A 9,761-nucleotide genomic window follows, 5' to 3' on the forward strand; every position below is an offset into this window, starting at 1 on the left:
AAACTGAGCAGATGAGCAGCAGCTTCTCCTCAGCGTTGCTTTTAGAGTTGAGCAGCTGACATACTCAGTGCAGATGCTGCATACTCAACTGCATCTAAAGGAAAGCAGAAGGATGGGCTCAGGGATCCAGGACATGCCTTCTATGGCCCTATGATATTATAGGTATTCCAGGGAAGAGGCCTTTTTCAAGTCCCCTGTTCCCCACCTCGTGGTCACATCCTGGAACTGCTATCCTGTGCATCGACAACACTCCATCCCCTATAACTAAATGGCCCAAACTTTAAAAAGCTGCTCTCACGAGCAAGCGTGCAGTCAACACTTTAATGAAGCTGTGGCCCATTGCTTCTCTGCTGCCTATGGGTCATCAGGTGAGTAATGTAAGATTTATGCTGCTTTAAAAACGTATATGCAATGGCATGAGGTCATAACGGGTCCTGTCCTACACTCCCAAATGGCAATTAATGCAGTACGTACAAATATGCCCGTTACACATGCTTGACCCCCAGTTTCCCCTGGGACTGTTTGAGGCAGTAATTGTCAGGTTGAAGCAGCCACCCATTTCAGCTGTATGACTTAAATAAGGGGTCAGCTTTTCCTGTGCAATACACTATTTTATTACATGGGGAGAATTCACAGGGTGATAAAGATGTAAAAGAAAAGGCCTCACTTACTACAGAATGACAGAATCCCGCCCACACAGGAAGCAGTCAATAGGAGCTAAACCTTCTTCCTACTATATACCCATGCCCTTGCTCTTGCTCAGGCACGTGCATAATCTCCATTGCACAAAAGCATTGAGCACCTTGGAGTTAGTTATGTGCTTAGCTACTGTTGCCACTCTCAGCCTGAGTGCCTCACAATCCTCAGGGTACTCATTTAGCCTTATCGTGTTCCAGTCTACAGATGGGGACCTGAGGCACAGAGATCAGTGGCCTGTTCAAGGTTACACAGAAAGTCTGTGGTAGAAAAAACACAATTCCAAGTCAAAGGCTAGTTCTGAGTACTACACTATCCTCCCTCACTAGCTGAAATACATGGTAAACTGGCTCTGGACTATTGTCCACTATATGTGGAGCTCCACACTGCGGAGAGAAACCATATGATTTGGGCTAGGGACAGAAGTTACGCATAAACCAATTTAAGTGACCATAAACTGGTTTAAACCTCTAGCAGGACAGAAGTTCAGTGCACAAAATGGCTGAAACTGGTTTGTGATAAACCTGGTTGAATGTAGTAGTATCAGACTTAACTGATTTAGGTCAAACTGGTTTATGGAGCTTCTGTCCCAGACCCCTTCCTGGTTTAAGTTAAATCAAAGTCCCCCAGCATGCTTTTTAGCCCTGGCCTGGGCTTGGCTAGACTGGGCTGCACTGTCTGCTCCAGAGATCAGGGCTGGCCCCACCCCTTTGCTCCCTAGCCAGAGCTCTCGCTGACTAAGGAGGTAGGGGACTGCAGACACAGCAGCGTCTGCCTGGCTTCCCCCTGCCCAAGCAGGGATCCCCCTCTCTCCCACAGCAGGGACCCCAGCTGACATTGGGCTACGCCACCCCCGTGCTAGCTAATGATGAGCTATGTATGTGTGTCTTCAACTTCACTGGAACAAAGGCAAGCAGATTTAGAACTAATTAACAGGTTAGTGTTGTCCTTACAAAGGCCTTGGAAAACGCTGTTTAAGAACAACATGAACTAATGAGATTTTTTTTCTTGATGGGCTGATAAGCTTTATGTTTTGATAAGATGCCTGTTGGCTTGCTTCAAAGGCTGCAATCTGTCAGTGTTCAAGAGGGGCAGAGAGAAGTGTGAGAAATGACCTGGTTTGCAATGAAGGCAGTGCCTGTCAGTTTGCTGCAGACAGTATGAAGAAGCAGGGAGAGGGAGACTGAAAAGCTCAGTATCATCAACAGATGCATGCAGTCCATACAAGCAGTCCTCTCTCCTCCCGTTCTCCCCTTTATCTCAGAGTGCTAGCCAGTGGCCAAGGGCTGGGGTTTGGCAACACTACCCGCCCCTTGAGCAGTAAGGGTGGGGAGGTGTGGGAGTGAGGGCTGGCAATGGCTGCTTCCTCCCTGCCCTCCAGGCACACCCCAGCTGGGGACTGTGCAGGCAAGATGGGGGGTTAAACTCATTCCTAATCATAGCGTCCTGCTGGGGCCTGTCCATGACCTGCCCGTCCTCCCCCTTCCCCCCCCCCACCAATAGCTCAGCATTATGGAAGGGAAAGGAAGGCTTGCTCTAATCCCCCCTTCCCCCCGCAGCTTCTAGCCTGAATCATTGCAGGCATGTGCCTGCATTTCTTGATTCAAAGTGAACGTCTATCCATTTGCAAATCAGTTCAATCTCTGCAGGTTAGACTAACCTGCAAGGATTGAATCAATTCAGGCTCGGGCTTTTTGAATGTCTGTCCATAGCCTTAGGGAGGCTGACAAACTCTGAGGACTCCAGGGGCCTGAATCAAGAAAGCATTGAAGCAGGTGCTTTTCTTTAAACCTATGCTTGCGTGCTCTTGATTTCAAGGAAGTGCAGCACCTACGTCAAGTTAAACACCTATCTAAGCAATTTCCTAAAATGGGGGTGGAGAGAGGGGGTGGGGAAGAAGGCTAAAGTAGGAGAAAAAGTTCAGGAAAAGTTGGCTGGAAAAATAGAGTTTGTGCAGTAGTTGAGAATTTAGGTCCAGCAGGTCCCTGGCTACAGCAGTGCTTGAAGAAAATTATGGCAACCCAAATTGCCTGTTGGTTTGGTTTTTGGTTGACCCCCAAATCCTTTTAATCCCTTAGGATTACACAGTCATAAAGACTGAGGTTGAACCTTCACAGATTAGTCTAAACTGTGTAAATTGAACCAATAAGCAAGTGAACAGGCATTCACTTTTGATTCTGGAAATGCAGCCACATGGTTGCAGTGGTATAGGCCAGAAGCCGGGCAAGCGCTAGAGCATGCCTTCCTGCTCTGCTGGAGCAGACAGCTTGGACCAAGGCTAGCCTGCCCACCCTGTAAGGTGGAGAGTGTTGCAGGGGAGATGCAAAGCATCCTGGGATGCTGGGAGACTGCGAGTTGCCTTGAATCTGGTTGGGATCTGGGATACAAGTTCAATAATCTGAATTAATCTAAATTAGTTAAGCCAGCTACTACATCCATCCAGGTTTATCTTAAACCAGTTTTGACCATTTTGAAAGTAGTTTATGTGCACTGAACTTCTGTTGTGTTACAGATTTGAACTGGTTTCCAATCACTTATACCGGTTTATGTGTAATTTCTCTCCTTAGCTTTAAGGACCCATTCATGAGGCCAAAAATACCACAACACCTTTTTTCATGGTATCTCCACCAGCCAGAATCTGAAGCAATGTCTGAATGCAATTCCTGTGATTCCAAGCATTCAAGAAATATGCCTTGCATTGCACCATGTTACCCCTCCCCCACAATCATGATCTATTGGGAGGGGGGTGCTATTTTTATTTCTTTTCTTTCTGGATTTTGAGCCTGTTGGATACCTATGGGGGTTGTTTTCAAACTCCTCTCTGAAACTACAAAAGACCTCTCTTTTTTTTTCTGGAAGGACAACTGAGCTTCTTGCATGCAACATGATACCACGGGGTTTGGCCCTGACTGTTAAAGGCATGTAAGTTCCTGGTGCCTATTGAAATAGCAACTCCAGGCTGCTAATGAATAGCGTAGGTAGTATGGCAAGGTCTGGCTGACAAAGTTCAAGAGGGAGCTTGGAAGAAGAGTTCTGGGGCCTGCTTCTGCTCCTGCTGACCCTGGGGCTACACTTCAGGCATAGGGTGAGAGAAGAAAACAGGTAAAAATAGACTTTGCAAGAAGGAAAGCAGAGTCCATGGAGTCGCAGGGCAGAGGCACCGCTAGATGGAGCCAGCAGTCTACGCATCAGGCGCGTGGCTGCCTTGCAAACAGCCTGGATGCTCTGGGTTTCCTGCCAGTGCTTCAGGAGTGTCTGGCTGTTGTACAGCTTCCTGCAGAGCAGCAGACATTGCCAGACCGGTGCCTCTGTCAGGTGCCCTGGTTGTGATCCATGCCCTATGCTCCCATTCTCAATTGTCTGTTCTTTTTTCTTTATAAATTGGTGATCCTCACTTTTTTTTTTTTTTGTAACCCCTCTCCTCACCCTTATGATTGAGGCATTAGTGAGCTCCCCCTGCCCCCATCCCACTCCCCATTTCCACAGCTAATGCGAGCTGGCTGCCACACTCCCATAGTCTCCGCTGGAAGAGAGAAGAGCTGGGACAAGCACTGAAAGTAGGAGCTGAGTCTCCACGGGGCTCAAACCAGGTCTCGCTCGTCCAGCTTGCACAAAGAGGGCGCTGTGCGCTGCCCACTTTCACCACTGGCTGGGGATTACCCACCTGTCCTAGCAAGTTTTTCATTTATAAAGCAAGGCATTTGTCACTGGCCTCTGACCATGCCACAGAATTGCCACCCCCCAACCCATCTTCCTTCCCAGCAGGCTTAGAAGGGGCGCCAATGGCTACTTGGGCCAGGAAGCACCTGGAAGTGAGCCTTCAAACGAAGCAGAGGGAAAAACTCTTCTGCCACAGCCCATACTGGTCTCTTCTACGGCGCCATCTATCTCCCCAGGGCTATTAACCCCAAATCATCCTCTCTGTTTAGTACATGACCACCTTTAAGAGAGAGCACATACTTCCCAGCACCCTGCCTTCCCAACCACTACTAAGGTTGTAATGCTTAATCTTCAGACAATAAATCCACCCTTCACTAGCCACCTACCCCTTTGTGCTCGGCAGTGCCATTCAGTGCCCACCCCTCCGAGCAGCTTTGCTTGAGATTCATGTGCTTTTGTTTAAATCTCTCCTGAAATTAATTTTGGTTTCTGCCTGGAAGTGCATTTTGTGGTATTAAGTCTTATTAAATCCATTGTCTCCATCTGCCTCTGGGGATGCCGCTTATTGTGTCTGTAATAGCCTCTGCTGTGCTCCATGGCAATTGGTCTTCAGTATAAATCCTGCCTGCAAAGGGGCCCAGTATGAAGGGGGACAAGGGTGCATGCCCGCTGACAGACAGCATGAGGACACGCTGGCTCTTGGTTCAGCCCCAGGTTCACGGTGCTGAGGGGCAGCCCACCCCAGCCCCCAGACTGCTCTCAAAAGAGCAGCTGCAAGTGTAGGGCAACTGAAAAGTTGCTAATTCAGGCTTCAGTTTCCCTCAGGATGATGTCATAGTCTAAGCTAGACCTGTTTCTGGTCCAACACCAACACTGCTGTCATTCCCTGCGGCAGTGTGCTGGGACCCGCTCCAGAGCAATTGCAGAACGACATTTCTGTACGGGTGAGCTGCAGGGGTAGGGGCTGTGTGCAGTGACCCTCCCCCTGATGTGGGATTTGTTTATGGCACTTACAGCCTGCCCTGTTCCCTCCTATTACTGCTCAAAGTCCAGTGGGCCAGTTGTCTGTGCCAGTGCTGGGTCTCTGCTGGCAGGGGCTCTGCTTTACCGCCCTCTCACAATGCCAGGCCTGCGTCAGGAAGCAAAAGTCTTGCATGCAGTCTTGCACACTCCACAGCGTTGCAGCGCTGGAAGCTGCATGCACCACTTCTATCTGGTTAGTGGAGCCGCTACAGTGTGGACAGGGTCATTGGATCCACTGAACAGTCGGATCCTCTTAGCAGAAGCAGTAGGATGCTTCCTGGTGCCAATCCAGTGCCAGCGTTTCAGGTGTGGTATGAAAGTCTCTTCTGACCCTGTCTTCAGGGACAATGGGGGACAGCCCTGAAACAGTCCTGGAAAACCTAGGATGGGTGGTTGCTATAGGATCTGTTGGCCTTTGCTTTCGACACGGCTTGTGACTACACTGGAGAGGAGATGTTGAGTCCAGCTCCACTACTCTCTGAGCTATTACAGCAGGGGATGCTATGCTTTGATGTCCAATGCCTGGGCCTTCCTTGTGGCAAACAAAGAACACATTAAAAACAAATAAAAACTAGCGCATCTCTTTCCAGAGCCTTCCTTTCCCCTGGCAGAAAGCACAGGCCCAGCTTCCTCTCCTGTGGCTTGAACACTGACATCAAAGCAGTGGAAAGCAGCTTCAGTGTGACACGCTCAGCCCGTGGGCACATGGCTTAATTGAAGCCGAACACCGCCTTGTCTGGGGAGCGCGATCTGTGCCTGAGCCCAGAGCCCGCATGATCCGGTTGGAGGGGGCAGAGGAGTGAGCAGAATGATCATTAGGAGCATCATGAGGGGTTGCCAAGAGAGAAGGCTGGAGATGGCAATGCTTCTCCGTGTGCTAATGGGCCAGATTAATCCCCAGTGCAATTCCACGTAAACAGCACCGTCACGAGCCTTGTCTGGTCTGTGCAAACTAACTGACAAGAAGCCAACAGCTATTTTTCTCTGCTCGTAAACTACAGAAAAGATTTGGTTGGCAGGTCTCAAGTTTCAGAACTGTTCAAAGCAGCGACAGGACGTGGCGGGTTCTGGATACGTCCGGTTTTTGCCAAACTTTCCAACTAAAAAAAACCCTCAGATCCTAACAAAATCCTCTCCCCTATGAGGAACATGGCACTCTGCAGCCTTGTCCACAGCACAAGTCATTGCAGTTTAACACAAAGGCGTTTCTAAACTGAGCTAGTGCAAACTCTTTTGGCTCAGTTTAAGCCTGCTTCTACCCTACAAGGAACCCGGTTTAATCAAAAATAAATGTCTGCATAGACTTTGGTATTCATTTCATTACACTGGTTTAAAACCACACATTTTGGCTGATGTGAGGTTCTCTTGAAGGCAAATCCAACTAGTCAATTATTCCAGTGGAAAAATGTGCTGAATGGAGTGTTTTGGACTGAATAACCTGATCTCTGGAAAAGTCCCCGACAGCCAAGCTGAATGGAAGCAATTCGGGTCACTTTGATGCCTATTAGGTTTCAGTTTTGTGGCTGTTTCTTGCTTCTGGGTTCCAGTTGAGACCACTCCAGCTGAAGCGCAGGAAGACCGTCTAAGGATACCCTGTGGTTTGCCTGGTCGGAAGCACATTCTGGCAGGCTCTGAAGAAAGCCTCTTTTTCAAGTGCTCCAGACCATGTTTCATACTCAAGTAAGTTTAGCAGAGCTCCCAGAATTCATAGCCACTTGTCTGAACAGGATCTGAACTCTCCTGGAGGTTCAGCCGTGGCTGGTAGAAACCAAATGCTGGCACCAAAACCCAGTCACTCCAAAGACTTGGGTCTATCCCTTTTCAAGCCCCGAGCAATACGTGGGTGCTGGCCCACTGCCTTTTACATGCAGAAAATCACCTGCAAGGGCCTATGACAATGGGCGCAAATGGTACACCACTTGCATGAGTTCTGGGTCTACAGCATAGCTAAGTTACCTTTCAGTTCAACTCTTTAAAGGAGGTATGCCCTTCCTCCAGATGCTGGGAAAGGCAACCAGTATCTCAAACAGGATCTGGCTCTACTGCAAGAGTCAGCATCACACCAGGAATAAACAGGCAAGTAAAATCCCAGTGTTCAGCTCACGTTGTCTGTATGAGCACGTTTCACAAGGCTGAGACAAAAGCCCTTATGCACTTGCCTAAGTACACTATCAGAGCCTCGTGGTTTCCAGGAAGAATAAAAGAATGATAATATTTAAACAAGATAACAGGGGAAAAAAGGAAAGGATTAGGAAAAAAAACTAGATTTTTTTTTTTGTGGTAGAGATAATGCCGTGATTACCTCTTCTGGTGAAAATGTAGTGACTGTATATCATGCAGCAGCAACATTTCCACCTCGCCGTGCCCCTGAGAAAGCATGTCACCTCTAGTCTTCAGTGATCAGGTGGCATGGCAACCACTGTCTGCAAGCGGAGCCTGAAAATCCATGAGGGATGGGGTAGCATTCAGGGGTACTGATCCTTACCGTCCTCCTGAGTTGGCACAAAGCCTCCTGAAGTCTTGGACTGGTTGTACAAATCCTTCCCTGCATGCTGGGGTGAAGGCAGAGGCCAGCTGGAAGGGATGAGGCAAATGTCAGACATTACAATTTTTTATGCATGTGTCTCAAAGATGCTCCCAGCTCAAACCTGCAAGCTGCTTGTTCTCATGCAAATGTAAGAGAAATTCAGCAAGGCTAGGATTTTTTCAGAGTTGAATAAAGAAAGACAGGGTCCTAATTCTTTTTAATATATGTTCTGTAATTAAGTCCCCTTAGTAATCTCTGCAAATGCCAGCATTTCCAGTCTGTGGTCAGATTCTTCATATTCATAACATCTCTAAAGGGGCAGCACCATTTAGTTAGATGCTGTCTTCTCACCTCAGCGCATACAAATCATTCCAGTGGCAAATCTCAGAGCAGAGCCCAGGGCCTCCGGCTCCTGGTGTTGACACCTTTACAGTCCGGTGGCTAGGTAACTGGCTCCGAGGTAGGACCCAGAGAGTATTAATAGATGGAACTGAGTCGACATGGCATAAGGTGACCGGTGGTGTCCCTCAGGGCTCAGTACTTGGACCAGTGCTCTTCAACATATTAATCAATGTTTTGGATTTGGGTGTTAAAAGCGAACTGTCAAAGTTCGCGGACGACACCAAATTATGGAGGAGTGCGGTCACGCTTGAGGACCTGCTGGGGATACAGGCTGACGTGGACAGGCTTGCAAGGTGGGCAGATCAAAACCTGATGATGAAGAAATGTAAAATTCTCCAGCTGAGGAGAAATAATCCACAATACATTTAGAGGCTCGGCTGTGCTACACTTGCCAGCACCACAACTGAACAAGACCTGGGGGGTCATGATAGACCGCTGAATGAACATGAGCCGCCAGTGTGATGCCACAGCTGGCAGAGAGAATAAAACAGTTGCATGCATCTACTGATGCATCTGAAGCAAGACTACGGATGTCATCCTCCTGCTCTGCTTGGCGTTGGTGAGACCGCAGCTGGAGTACTGCATCCAGTTCTTCAGGAGGGATATGGAGAAGCTTGAGAGAGTCCAAAGGAGAGTCATGCACATGATTAGAGGTCTGGAGAGCAGATCATACAAGGAGAGGCTGAAAGACATGGGACTGTTCAGCCTGGAGAAGAGAAGACTTAGAGGGAACTTGGTGGCAGCCTATAAGTATAGAAGGGGCGAACACCAGGGACTGGGAGAGCACCTGTTCACCAAGGGCCCCCAGGGGAAGACAAGGAACAATGGACACAAACTGCTAGAAGATCACTTCAGATTACACATAAGGAAAAATTTCTTTATGATTCGAGTGTCCAGGGTCTGGAAGAGATTTCCCCCCAGAGGTAGTACAATCACCTACCTTGGAGAGCTTCAAAACACAACCAGATGCATACCTTGCTGGGTCATCTGACCCCAGCAATCTTTCCTGCCCAAGTGCAAGGGGGCTGGACCTGATGATCTTGTGAGGTCCCTTCCAGCCCCTAACACCTATGAATCTATGAATCTTTTATTGGTAGATCTTTGATGATTTCTCCTCAACAGATATGCCTTTTCATATGTAACATATCTGATTGTCACAGTGGCCGGGGACTACTCTACAAAGGTACCAAGAAGGCTTAGCTACCACCCTCTTTGATTATGGCTGACATGCAGCCGAAGCCTGATGGGAAACGTGAGCAAAGTTTCTCTTCAGACAACTCTGCATATTTTAATGCTGTCCATGACACTCATGGAAGCTTGCCTGCTTGCTGCTCTGCATTTGAAGCCTATTTCACAAATCAAGTACTGTGTAAATTGTGGCACCATCCATTTGGAATATAAAGCACCAAGAAGTGAAGCCAAGTAAGACAGTCTGTTCTACACAAATACCCTG

The sequence above is a fragment of the Crocodylus porosus genome, unplaced genomic scaffold (assembly GCF_001723895.1).
Source record: "Crocodylus porosus isolate Cpor-Errol unplaced genomic scaffold, CroPor_comp1, whole genome shotgun sequence".
Lineage (NCBI taxonomy): Eukaryota > Metazoa > Chordata > Crocodylia > Crocodylidae > Crocodylus > Crocodylus porosus.